General features: G+C 36.3%; 1 pseudogene; it reads right to left on the bottom strand.

Moving 5' to 3' along the window:
- Positions 1 to 414: 414 nt before the first annotated feature.
- On the bottom strand, positions 415 to 14594 carry LOC149239307 (glutamate synthase 1 [NADH], chloroplastic-like; annotated as a pseudogene).
- Positions 14595 to 15202: the final 608 nt, after the last annotated feature.

Consider the following 15202-nt stretch of genomic DNA (forward strand, 5'->3'; position numbering starts at 1 on the left):
AAATCACCATCAACACTTGTTGCAAAATCACCAAAGTTGGCTTTGAAACTTGACCTGTTATCCCTTTCCATATCAAGCTTCTCTACAATAATCTGTCAAACCAAATAAAAAACTAAAATTAGAGTGAGGAGGTAAATGGAGAAATTCTAGAAAATATGGTGTGTATGTCTAGTATCTTTTAGACACAAAATATAAATGTTGAAAAGATGTGTATTCAATGTTATGGATTGGGAAGGTTGTAATATCATTGAATTACTCAATTTTCCAAAGAAAAAAACATAGTCCAGCAATGAATGTTGTCAACTAAATTTAAATTGGACCCAAATCATTATATTGTGCTTATCAATAAAAATTTAAAGTTTTATATCACCTTAGCAACAACTTTGATGCTTAGAAATATATAGCTTACCTGTTCTAGTCCAAGAAATCCCATTTTACCTTGATCAATTCAAGCCCTTTATCATTTCCATTGTCATCATCTATAAACCTTTTTTTCAACACATATGACTTGGGATCTTTACCAAACTTGGTAATAGCTTCTTGGTGGCCATAATCTACTTGGAAAACCTTAGGCCACTACCAAAAAGTGAACAAAGACCCATAATCATGGAATTGTACTAGGATACAACATGCTAGAAAATAATAGATAGCTAATTTTTATTTAGATGAAGATGAATAAAGACAAACCTAAGGCCAAAGATTCCCAGGAGCACAAGAATTGGGGGGTTGTGGAAGGAGCTCCAAATTCACAACATTGCTACATCCATGTCTTATGGTTGTTGCTATACAATCAGTTCCAATGTCTCCTCCTCTAATGACAACAACCCTTTTCCCTTTTGTAGAAATAAACTTTCCATCTTGCAATCCATTGTCCAACAAACTCTTGGTATTTGAATGAAGGAACTCCATAGAAAAATGTATTCTCATTAATTCACGACCAGGCATAGGAAGATCCCTGCAATTTATATATATAAAATAAATTGACACTGTACAACAAGGGCCTCGACTCCTATGGGAAAAATCTGAATTGAAATCAAATATAGAAAGTGTACCTTGGTTTTGTTGCACCACATGCCAAAATCAGAACATCATTTTGAGTGTGAAGCTTCTCCATAGAGAAAAGAGAGTCAACTCCAACATTTGCATTCATAAAAAAATTAACACCTTCCTCTACCATCAGATCAACACGTCATTAGATAACATCAAGTTTGTTTTTCATATTAGGAACTCCATACATCGTCAAACCTCCAATTTGATTAACACATTCATAAACAATGACAGAGTGCCCATGAGCTTTATTAAGTTGATCAGCAACAACCAAACTAGCTGGCCCACTGCCCACTATAACAACTTTCTTCCTACACCCAATGACCCATCCATATCAAGATCTAGTTCACCACATCATAGAAAACAGACATATTATTTTCAAAATGATAAGCATCATAAGAATGACATTAAGAATTATAAAGGAAAGACACATACCTTGTCCTCTTCTCAAGTGGACGTGGAACCATATAACCTTCTTCGAAAGCTTTATCAATGATGGCACATTGAATACTTTTAATAGATACTAGATTTTCAATTATTCCTAGTACACACAAACCTTCACAAGGGGCAGGGCATACACATCTAGTGAATTCTGGAAAATTATTTGTTTCCAGCAGTTGGTCCAATGCTTCTCGCCAATGCCCTTGGTGCACTAATTCATTCCACTGAGGTATTTTGTTCCCAAGAGGAAATCCACTATTATCCTGCATGGAGGAAAAAGTTTCACATGTTCATAATACAAACAAGTGTACAATATAGAAAAACAAAAAATATACATGAACAAGGAATGTAATTAAGAAGCTTTGCAATATACAAAAAGGCAAACACTCAAACAGTGAATATAAGTTATAACATATGAATTTTGAATTGTATAACTACATTATGTTTCACTTGCTATTTTAATAAATAATTAGGGGCAAATAAATGATGTATGGACTTTAACTTGATGACAAAAGCGGGTTCCACAATTCATACACCTAGCTGATTGTGTCTTCAATAGTGGCCTTCGCTTTTTTTCCTCAACCACTTCTTTCTAATCATTCATCTATGCTACAACATCTCTATATGCAAGACTCTCACTCTCATACATCAGAAAACCATGGTGCTTAACTACATTATCTATTTTTGTAGGTCTCTGTGCCACCACTTTCTGTTCACTTTGTTGCAAACTAGATAGAAATGTTAGCCCCATGACCAAGCCATCACACTCAACATTTATACAACTTAATATTTGATGACATTGTCAAATCATTTGAAAGAGTCAAGGATTTTATACGATGGAGTTAATATTTGATGATGATATACATGTTATACAATTGAAATTAAAATAAACAAAAAATGAGTTGAACTACATGAAAATGTACCTTGTAAGCCTTGTCATTTTTTTATGTTGATTTGAAGCAATTTTTTCCATCCTCTTCAATTCCTTAAAGGAATATTTCTTCATCTAGTCAGCCTCCTCTGCTTCCTTCACAGTATTCCTAGCCTTCATTTCTTGGAACACTCTTTTATAGTATCATGGGAATACTTTCACAAACTTTGGGAGGAAAGATTCAAAATCAGCAAGGAATTCTCTTGCCAGCTAACTGTTAGAGTGACGTTGGTGTTGTTGTATCATCATCTTCAGTGTCATGACATCATCTTCCTCTTCAAAATTTTCAAGGTCTACCAACTCGAGATTGCATCTTGAATCAAATTTTCCATCAACATTAAGAGCATAGGCAATACCTCCACTCATTCTAGCTACAAAATTCCTCCCAATTTCTCCCAAGATGACCATAGTTCCACCAACCATGTATTCACATCCATCATCTCCTACTCCTTCAACCACTTCTTTCACACTTGAATTCCTCACACAAAACCTCTCTGCTGCCATGCCATTGAAGTATGCTTCTCCACTTGTTTCCCCATATAGAGCAACATTCCCAATGACAATGTTTTCTTTAGGATCAAACTAGCTTCTTCTAGGAGGGTAAACCACTATCTTGTCTCTTGATAAACCCTTACAAACATAATCACTTATGTCCCCTTCCAACTCTAGGGTAACACTTGAACAAAGGAATGCCCCAAGGATCTGACTTGCACTATCTGTTATTTTACAAGAATCATGTCTGTGGGTAAACCTGTCATATTGTATCTTTTTGTAACTTCATGGCTAGGCATTGTACCAAAATATCTATTCACATTCCTTAAATCGTGATCAACTCTTGGTCCAAGGCCATATCTAGACCATAATCTTGGGCTTGAACACAATATTGAGCAACTTCTGGGTGAATCTCCACTATAGGCCGAAGTAGCAAAGAAATATCGACATTTTCAAGCTTCTCATTACTGTCTATAACCTCTTTATCCATATCTAGCATATATGCATGGCTGACCATATCCTTTACAATTTTGAAACCCATCTCAAACATAAGTTCACAAACCTCTTCAGCAAGCATGAAGAAGAAATTAATGACATGTTCTGGTTCTCCTGCAAAATTTTCCCTTAAAATAGGATCTTCAGTAGCAATACCAAGACGACATGTGATTTTGTGACATTTGCACATCATGATGCAACCTAGACTAATAAGGGGTGATGTACTAAAATCAAACTCTTATGCACCAAGGAGAGCATCTATGGCAACACCTCTTGTTGTTTTCAGTTGACCATCTACTTGTAGAACTGTATGACCATGCAAGTCATTAACCACTAATCTCTTATGAGCCTACTAGCCCAAGTTCCCATGGAAGCCCAACCATTTTAATTCCTGTCCAGCGAGATGCTCCAGTACCACCATCATGTCCTTAAATAAATACATGATTTGTCTGACCCTTTACTACACCACTTGCTATCACTCCATCTCCAGATTCCGAGACAGGCTTTATGTTGATTCTAACTCCTGGATTAGGATTCTGCATCAAAATCCATTAAAATAGTCAGATACACTTTCATGGTCTACAGGATTCAGAGACTTTCTTCGTTGCCAAAGAAATTCTAAAGCACCAAGTCAAAAAATTCATGTGAATTTATTATTATTTATTTCATGAAAGGATGACCAGTTTATTTGTTTATTATTTCTCAAAGAAAATGTCAGTGGGAAGCCATACACACAGAAGTATGAGAAGTTGATTTTCAAATCATCAATGAGATTTACAATTTTTCTGAGAACGAGATATTTAATTTATGTACACTAAATTTCAATATACCAATGACAACTAGATGAACTCCCCATCAAACTATTGGAAAAAGCTAGTAGACATGACCAACCCCCATGACTATCTCAATGGAAACTGAGGACCTCACTAAAGACCCTGCTTTAGTCTTTCTGTGTGGACTCCTATTGGAGTTTGATAACGGGCCAATTATTTTCCCCTTTTCTGATTTTCCCTTATTGGAATCTGGCAATGTGATCTTTGCTGAAATTCACTATTAAATTGATTGAAATTACAAATTTCAGTTTCTCAAATAAATTCAACACCCTCAAAATCTCTCAGGCACCCAGATTATGCAATCCCTTCATGGAATTTCATCTATACAAAATTACTTTTTCTGAATTCCTATAGGTTTTCACCAGTTTGGCCTCTTGTTATTTTTTCCAAATGGGGAAGAGGTGAAACATGGGTCCATTATCCTATATCGACTCATATTGACAAGTATGAAGACCTACATATGTCACAAAAAGGGACAAACCTACTAAATACCAAGCGGAAACAAAGTGACAGAAAGCACTGCAAAGCCAACTAAACTAATGAGAAAATAAGAGTTGCATGTCTCGGATGTTGAAGGTTTTAAGATGTGCTACACTAACTGATAGAAATCTATATGGGTGGCCATCTTCTTGTCTCTAACCACATCAACATCATGCATCTTTTCCAACTACTTTCCATGTTTTAGTTTTTAGGATAAGTTATGTTGCACATTGTTAAATATTAGCCTCCATATTTGGTAAACATAACACAAGAGAGAAACCCATTACAGAGTAGTAAGAAGAGTTTGTACAATCTTATTGAAGCACTAGGGGTATATGACCATTAATCTTTTCCTTGTTACTCCACACCACACTGTTAGGGAAGGAATTATGACCATATTAACTCTTCCATGAGAGATCCCCAGTGCTATGGTGAATACCACTTACGGACATCACTGCTTTATAGCCTGCAATAGCTTGATGATGGTGCTATGCCCCTTCATCATATTTCTATAGGAATATGATGGCTATCTTTAGTGTCTTTGAGACCTACCTTTCCCTAGTGGAGATAAAAGTATAATCAGATTTTGTGGCATTTCCTTCACTTCTAGCTGGAATTTACCAGTATCCATGCAACACTTTATTCCTTTCTCAAGCAATACATTTCGGCCTATACATAAACTATGCATGCATGCATTATGTATGTGCACAACCATATATCTAAGCATCCGCAATACTAGGAGATCCCATGTGAAATAATTGACATGATATAGTACTTAAGATATAGATCCTTAGATTTCTTTTCAGGCTTTTAGGTTCCATAAGCTTGTTTTGTTTGAGTCCACAAGGTTCATCTTATAGGACCATAGGATATTGTTAAGATTTTTAAAATCATGGAAAGATCGATAGAGGCCTTCCTAACTCTCTATTTATTTGTGAGCATAGTATAGCAGAGAATCCAACCCCCATGACTGTCTCAATGGAAACTGAGGACCTCACTAAAGACCCTGCTTTTCTCTTTCAATGTGGACTCCTATTGGAGTTAGATAATGGGCCAATTATTTGCCCCTTTTCTGATTTTTCCTTATTTGAATCTGGAAATGTGATCTTTGCTAAAATTCACTATTAAATTGACCCGAATTACAGATTTTGATTGCTCAAATAAATTCAACACCCTCAAAATCTCCTAGGCACCTAGATTATGCAATACCTTCATGGAATTTCATCTAAACAAAATTATTTTTTTCTGAATTCCTATAGTTTTTCACCAATTTGGCCTCTTTTTATTTTTCCAAATGGAGAAGAGGAAAAATATAGGTCCATTATCCTATACTGACTCATATTAACAAGTACGAAGACCTACGTATATCACAAAAAGAGAGAAACCTACTAAATACCAAGTAGAAACAGAGTGACAGAAAGCACTACAGATCCAACCGAATTGAGGAGCAAAGAAGAGTTGGATGTCTCGATGTTGAAGGTTTCAAGATGTGCTAGACTGACTGATAGAAATATCTATGGGTGGCCATCTTCTTATCTCTAACCACCTCAACATCATGCATCTTTGCCAACTACATTCCATGTTTCAGTTTTTAGGATAAGCTATGTTGCACATTGTTAAATATAAGCCTCCATATTTGGTAAACATAGCACGAGAGAGCAACTCAATACAGAGGAGTAAGAATAGTTTGTACAATCTTACTAAAGAACTAGGGGTTGTATGACCATCTTAATTCTTCCATTAGAGATCCCCAATCATATGGTGAATACAACTTACGGTCATCACTGCTTTATAGCCTGCAATAGCTTGATGATGGTGATATGCCCCTTCATTATAGTTCTATAGTCACATGTTGGTTATCTTTAGCGTCTTTGAGGCCTATGTTTCCCTAGTGGAGATAAAACTATAATTAGATTTTGTGCCATTTCCTTCACTTCTAGCTGGAATTTACCATTATCCATGCAATTCTTTATGCCTTTCTCAAGCAATACATTTTGGTCTATGCATAAACTATGCATGCATGCATTATGTATGCGCAAAACCATATAGCTAGGCATCCACAGTAGTAGGAGATCCCATGTCAAATAATTGTCATGATATAGTACTTAAGATATATATCCTTAGATTTCTTTTCAGGATTTTAGGTTTCATAAGCTTGTTTTGTTTGAGTCCACAAGGTTCATCTTACAGGACCATAGTATATTCTTAGGATTTTTAAAACCATAAAAGGATCGATAGAGGCCTTCCTAACTCTCTATTTATTTGTGAGCATAGTATAGCAGAGAATGCAACCCCCCTGACTGTCTTAGTGCAAACTGAGGACCTCACTAAAGACCTTGCTTTGGTCCTTCGGTGTGGACTCCTATTGGAGTTTGATAACGGGCCAATTATTTGCCCCTTTTTTTATTTTCCCTTATTGGAATCTAACAAATGTGATCTTTACTAAAATTCACTATTAAATTGGCTACAATTATAGATTTTGAATGCTCAAATAAATTCAACACCCTCAAATGCTCCCAGGCAACCAAATTATGCAATCCCTTCATGGAATTTCATCTAAACAAAATTACTTTTTTTTTTTTTTTTGTGAATTCCTATCGTTTTTCTCCACTTTGGCCTCTTGTTATTTTTTCCAAACATGGAAGAGGCAAAACATGCATCCATTATCACATACCGACTCATATTGACAAGTACGAAGACCTACATATTTCACAAAATAAGACAAACCTAATAAATACAAAGAAGAAACAAAGTGACAGAAAGCACTGCAGAGCCAACCGAACTGAGGAGCAAAGAAGAGTTGAATGTCTCGGATGTTGAAGGTTTCAAGGTGTGCTAGACTGACTGATAGATATCTCTATGGGTGGTCATCTGCTTGTCTCTAACCATGTCAACATCATGCATCTTTTCCAACTACTTTCCATGTTTCATTTTTTAGGATAATCTATGTTGCACATTGTTAAATACTAGCCTCCATATTTGGTAAACATAGCATGAGAGAGAAACCCACTAAAAAAAAGTAAGAAGAGTTTGTACAATCTTACTGAAGCACGAGGGGTAGGTACATTTCAACTTCATGAAATATGTGTTTTGTTTTTCTTACCTACCCTCCAAAGGGTTGTGGATCAGATGGAGTTTTTCATGCAGTCATGATCTCTGATCTTCTCTCATACCTCAGGGTTCCTTGGTCTTCTTATGTGATGATTATATTTTCTCCTTATCTCCTTAAGTGCCATCTAACATGTCCTCCTTCTTAATCTTCTTCTTCATAATCTTTCTATAGCATGGTAGAATTCCTGTATTTGCAATCCACTCAAGACAAGATGACATCAGTTTGATAAACCCCTAGTCTAAGATGTTGCATGATTATCTATTAACTGAGATGGAACTAGTATTAGATCAAGGGGGAATGCTCAGTGATTGGTCTGCATTGAGGGATAAGATTGTACAGTTCCCACTGAGGGAAAATTTACGCAGTTCCCACTAAAAAACATAATTGCGTAGGTCAAGCAGGCAATGATTGCTACAGGATGGTGCCATGGGAGGACAAACTACACAGTTTCAGGAGGCAAGGGAGACTAGGAAGCTAAGTCGATTGAGAGACTGTTAGGTCCCTATACTACTATTTTAACCCCTCATTTTTATTAGTGAAACCCCCTTATTATATTTTTTTGCCCATGTAGTCCCCATATTATTATATTGTGCCCCATAGAAGCCCACTATTGTTATTGTTGTGCCCTTACATTATTATTGTTATGTCGGTTATGATTATATCATGACCCCTTAAACTCCTATATATAGAAAGGAGGTCTTTTCATTTGTATCATCCAATAAGTGTTCGTTTATGTAATGTAAAGGAGGTTACCCCCTCGAAGAGGCTGATTTTTAAGCTGTTTATCTATCTTTTCTATTTTGTGAGCTAGTTGCGTAACATTTTGTATTAGAGCTTTGGATTCTAGGGTTTCGCTGCTCCAAACAGGTAATCATGGCATTTTCGTTATAAATTTTTCTCTATGAAGTTTCAGTAGCAAAAAAAAAATCATTTGAACCAAAATTGTTATGAACCTCTGGTCCAAATTTTAGATCTTATATCGCTATATTTTTGGAGATATGATCTGAGGAAGTTAGGTTTTTGCAGACTCCAAAATTCCATCTCAAACATGTCATCGTGGAATTTTCGGTATAATTATTTTTCTACAAAGGTTCAGGCTCTAAAATTAAAACTCATTTGAGCCAAAATATTGGTGAAGCTCAAGCCTGAATTTCAAATCTTGTTTCCCTATATTTGCTGAGATACAGTCCAAGACATTAAGGGATTTTGGAGACTCCCAAACTACCGTCCAAATAGGTGACCCTGGGAAAATCGTCATAACGTTCTCTCTGTGCATTAGATTGAAATTTTGTAAGAAGTTATGGAAAGAGGACGAACTTTAATTTTCTTTGTATTTATTTCAGGTGTTAAGGTCAAAACAGTGATACGTGAAAGGTCGTACAAGTTCTCTCTAGTGAACCAGTTTATAATCAGGCCATCGTAGGAGATTTGGCATAACTCTTTATTGAAGAAGATAATATTGATCAGACTGGTGGGGTTAGAAAGAGAAATTAGAGGGATACCACTGGCCAAAATTTTAGAACTTGAAGATCTGAAATTACAGATTTACAGTCGTTTAAATATTGAGCTCTTAAAAGCAAGAAAAATAATGACTTGAATCAAGAAAATAGAAACACCTAGTAAGAAAAATTGGATGGATTGATTTTAAGAATCTGATCGAAGCTAAGATAAATAGTTTTATATGTGCCATGGAAGCAGATTGAAGAAAGACATGGAATATTTGAAGAAATACATGGAAGGTTTGAAGGAAGGTGGGACAAAGCTGCTACAAGAAAGGCCTCCTAATGACGAAAAGGTAGTAGAGGAAACTCATGATGAGAAAAAAATAAATGTTAATCATGATTTCATAGAATCTAACATTGGATTGAAGACCCACCATATTCAAAAGATCGATATGAGGAAGTTTTATGGCAAGGATCCCATAACATGGATACTACAGATGGAGAAATATTTTGATCTACATGATGTGAAACTATTACAAAAGGTATGTATTGCATATTTATATTTAGAACCGAATCAATTTTTATGGTATAAAGGGTTTGTTCTCGTAAACCACTTGTCACTTGGTCAATTTTCATGGAGAAAATTGTAGCAAATTATGAGGATACAAAGAGAAACACCTTCTTTAGCCAATTAATAAATCTCAAACAAAAGGGTTCAATGGCAGAGCACATTGAGAACTTCCAAAAATTGAATATAAGGGTAAATGATATTCCAGAGAAGCAGAGGATTGATGTTTTCATAGGGACTTGAAACGATAACATTCAACATGAGGTTCGTCTTTGGGAACCTAATTCATTGGAGAAGGCATTTAGGTTGGAAAGAAAAATTATGGCAACAAGAAATCCTACCACTCACAATTATAACGATGGAAGTGTTGTTGCTCCTAGCTTTCCACAACCTACAAGGTTGACGCCACAACAATTGGAAGAAAAAGGAGAAAATGAACTTTGTTACAGTTGTGATAACAAATACACTAAAGGACATAAGTGTGTTGAGAATAAATTATTTTACATTGATTATGAAGAGGAGGAAGAAAAGGATCAAGAAATGTCAAAAGAAGAGGATATACACCAGGAACCAACCCCAAAGAAAGAAGAAATGAATCCGACCACATCTTGTAATGCATTGGCGGGAATTAACACTCCTCAAACTCTCAAGATAGGACATATCAAGAAGAAAAAGGATAACCTCACTTTCACAGAGAATCGAGTGAAACAACAGGAAGATCAACACCACAACGAAAGAAGTTTTGATATAGGTGACTGGGTATTTTTATGAATACAACCATAAAAAAAATGTCCCTTGAGCAAGCTAAGAAGGATAATAAATTATCACCAAATTTCTATGGTCCTTTCAAGGTTCAACAAAAGATTGGTACTATGGCATACAGATTGGAGCTTCTTACATCTTCTCAAGTGTCCCCAGTTTTCCATGTTTCATGCTTAAATTGTAGGAATTTACAGGGTAAGTTCCTCAGACAAAACACCAAAGGAAACTGCTCATAAACATATCACAGATCAATACACCAGTATTCTTGACATGGTTAAAACCCTCAAAGAAGGAAACAGTCCATGGCCTGAGCCAATGTACCCACTTCAGGCAATTTATTAATAAAAGAATGAAAATTTACATAAGCTTCTCTCATGAATAGTTACCCTACAAATGACCCTCCATGCTCTTTAAATAGAGATCATGGACCAATCAGATGTTAAGCCACGGATCAAGTGTCGGTAATACTAAGGAGAGAATGAACTGTGAGATCACTTCATGTCTAGAACATATCATGACCGTCAAATTGTATGTTACAAAAGTACATAGTAAAGAAACACACTTTACCTAACTCTACACTAGACCACGTTATACTTAACTATTTCCTATGTGTCGGAATATCCTAACATCCCCCCTTAAGAACAACTTGGGATAGGATTGAAGGATGTACAAATATGACACAATAGGAGAAGGAAGGAGGCATTACAGCCTATCCCCCCTTAGTGACAACTTCCTGAACTCCAACCATAAATCGAAGTTTAGTAAATTTCACCTCTATGAGAGCCTTTGTAAAGATGTCTACAACTTGATCATCTGTTGAATAATATTGCACTTCAAGAACATGGTCATGAATGAATTTTCTGATGAAGTGAATGTGCAGTTCAATGTGTTTGCTATGCTGATGTTGGACTGGATCTTTGCATAGTTGAATGGCACTTTGATTATCACACCAAAGTGTAGTCGAATGCTACTATTGAAAGCCAAACTCTGATAGAATTTGACGAAGCCACAGGGATTCCTTACTAGCTTTTACAACACCACGATACTCAGCTTCTACTAAAGAAAGAGAAATGGCACTTTGTTTCTTGCAAGCCCATGTAATAGGTCTTGAACCAAGAGTAAACACATAACCTGCAGTAGACTTGCGATCATCAGGGTCACCAGCCCAATCCGAATCAATGAAACCAACCAATAGAGGAGATGCTTTTGCACTGTAATGAATCCTAAACTGAATTGTACCTCGAACATAATGAAGTATTATTTTAGTTGCTTTCTAATGAATTTCATGTGGGTTTTGCATAAACCGAGCAATAAGGCCAACAACAAAGGAATGGTCAGGACAAGTATGGGTCAGATATAAAAGTTTTCCTAAAAATTGATGGTATAAGGTAGCATCAACTTCAGGGGAAGTACAAGTGACTGAAATTTCGGCTCTGTTATCACTCAGATTTTCCTAGAAGTTGTCAAAAAAAGGAAAGGTGTCTGACGTAACCACAAACCAACTTTTAAGTAAAGAATCTAGCCAATATGTACTCAGAGAGGGCTCTCTCTTTATGATTTAGCTTTGTTTATTAAGGTATTAGGCTAGGTATGAAAGCTTGGGGGTTTTGATTTTGATTGGTGGTGGAATTTAGGAACAGATGGGTAAAATAAAGTATTTCAAGCCATTGGGCTATGGAGTCAAGTGAAAATGGCTTAACAGGATTGGGTTGATTCAAAAAAGGAGGGCTTCAAAGGGCAAGATAGAAAAACAAGAGGCAAATGGTATCTGAAAGGGTGAAATGGTCTCAAAAGGGAGGAAGGGTAGTTAAGAATCCTTCAACGAGTTTCGAGGGGAGGGAAAGTGGGTGATCACTAATAAAAAGCAATTAAGAATTTCTTACTAAATGACCACAGTGAAAAACTAAGAAACAAGGAGCAACTAAGAATTCCTTGTCTATAATAGTTTTGAAGAAAACATTAAGAAAGATAAATCTTTTAAAATAGATTGCAATAAAGAACTTTCTGAGATATCATTATTTCGTTTATCATTCAGATTTCATGAAAACACATATGATTATTAATAAACAGAGGAAAAACAATAATAAACAAGAGATATAGAATACTTATTTGACCATTGTTTTGCACATGAATCCTATGAAAGTCCTTTGCTTTATTCACTGCTTCCAGCTAGCCATACAAGAGTTGTTCCAATAGCACTTCTTTTCCAAAATAACAAGTTTACAGAAATGTCTAAGAATCCACCCCCAGTACTCTGAATGAGGAAGTACTTATACAAAAATTTACAATAAAATATCTCTTAACAAAGAGAGATATAATCTAGGAAAGCTAAATATATTTTACATAAAAGTAGAGACAGATGGTCTCGAAGATAGAAACTGAAAGTGAGCTGCTACCTTTTTGTCCCTGTTTTTGTGAATGAGCTGGAGGCAGGCCCTATGATTGAGCATCTTGCTGTCTAGCTTGTAATTTTGTGTTGGCTACCTGCTTTTGACTTTCGACTGATACTCTTTAACCTGTTCTGATACACTTCACCTGCTTTATCCTCATTTACCTTCTTTTACCAAAATTGACCATGGTAAATATTTGATTTTACCAAGGTAAATCACAAAATTTCTGTCATATCTGACCACCAATCATCCCTTGGTATCCTTGTCCTTTGTAGCTTCCTGAAGATTTCATCAGCCTCAGTATATTTTACAAAATTGGGCTGAACTAGAAACAAATGTTTTAATTCGTGCTTGACATAAAAAAGGTTCTCTAGACTGTCATAGAGAACTCTGCTTGTAGGTAGTTCCTTGGGTGCAGATGCACTAGCTGATGAACTGGCTTGGTTATTTGCATATTTACCCAATTTGTCAATATAATCTTCATGTCTCATCAATTTATCATTAATAACTAAAGGACTGGGAAGTCCTTTGCTCTGTAAAATGCCAAACTTTTCCATAAATTCATCTATATCCTCCTGCATGTTTTGGCATTTTCTTTCTAGGTTCTGCATTAGAGACCTTTTGGTCAAAACTTTTTTGATTTCAAGGATGGTTGCAGTTCTGTCTTCAATATTCAGCTGCTCTAATTGATGCCTGGACCTGCTGTTCAAAAAGTTTATCAGCCTGATAGCTTCCTTAGGCTTACCTCCTAGCTCATCCCTGGTTTTGGCAATTTCTTGAAGAGCAACTTTAACCAGTTCAATCTATTCAAAAATGATCTGTATTGATGACCAAACATCATTTATTGATTGAGTGATGTTGGTCCATAGAATCTTCCTAATATCCGTTAAAGGCTTTTCAAATGTGAGGTCCTTCTCCAATGTTTTGACTTGTTGGGCTAAGCCTTTATTTTTCCTCACTTCTTCAGCAAAATTAATCTTTGAAACATCATATTTCTGCTCCAAGGTGACAAATTTTTCTTTAACTTTTTGGAGCTCAGAAACTTGGAGTTTCATTTCCTCCATTGACTTAATTAATTCTTCTGTGCTTTGACCTAAAGTTTCTGCCTATGCTGTACCTGTTGTTGTACCTGTTGCCTGAATAGTTTTAGCTATAACCAGAGGGACATTAGGTGCAAGAGCTGTTGCAAGTGTTGATGGGACTGTCATGGAGACCACTGGTATCACATTCTAAGGCTAAGAGGTCAACTAACTCTGCCTGCTCTTTAGTGATTTTTCTAATTCCTGCTCAGTCTCCTTCAACTGTTCATTTATCTTAAGGACTAAGTCCATATGCTCTCCTTCAAACTTCTTTTGAATAACTTCAGCAGTCTGTGGATGCCTTGATGGAGGCAGCTTTAACTGCTTTCTCAAGGTAGCTACATCTTCATCTTTTTTCTTTATCAAGGCCTCTGCAGCTTTTACATGTTTTGGGTTATGACCCAATCCAATAACCAACTCCTCCAGTGATTTGATTCTATTGCCTTTAGCTTGTGAGGAGGCTCTTTCTAGCTGTAGTTGAGCAGTGGTATTGTTTAACAAATTTTCTAATCTTTGGGCCATCATGGCTTTACTTGTTAGGGTGGAATACACCATCTCCCCTGTCTGCTTATGTAATTCAATTTGATCTAGGGGGTGAATGTCCTTGGCCATGACCTCAAAATCAGTTTTGAGGTAGTCTGCAATTGACTAAGGCTGTTGTACTTTGGGCTTAAAAAAGCTCATTTGCATTTTGCCTTCCTTGATGTCATAGGCTGACATCAATCTATTCTGATTGGTAGGAGCCATCTTCAAATATTGATTGTAGACTTGGACCCTTAATGGTTCATTTATGGCCTTTATTTCTTTGAATTTTTCTTTAATATCTAGGGACTTGTTATCTGAAGGCCTGAAGGATGATACTTCAGCACTTTGCTATCTTTCCAGCTCCTGTCTTTGTGAGCTAGAAGGTGTCCCACCTGCTGGGAAGGTATGCTATCTGTCTGCACCTTCTTTCCTCTGACTCCCTGTAGTTTCGTCAAAAATTCATCTTCTGAATGGGGATTTAGCCTGTGCCTCTTAGCACCAGGTTGATCTGAATGTCCACTGGCAGGGGTAGCTACTTCCTTATCTCTTTTTAAGCTCTTTTCCTCATTTAGAGGAGTCTGAAAAATTGAGGGGTCTCCCATGTT

The sequence above is a fragment of the Pinus tabuliformis genome, chromosome 8, assembly GCF_031772625.1.
Source record: "Pinus tabuliformis cultivar Carrire ecotype Pingquan chromosome 8, CPIR1, whole genome shotgun sequence".
Classification (NCBI taxonomy): Eukaryota; Viridiplantae; Streptophyta; class Pinopsida; order Pinales; family Pinaceae; genus Pinus; species Pinus tabuliformis.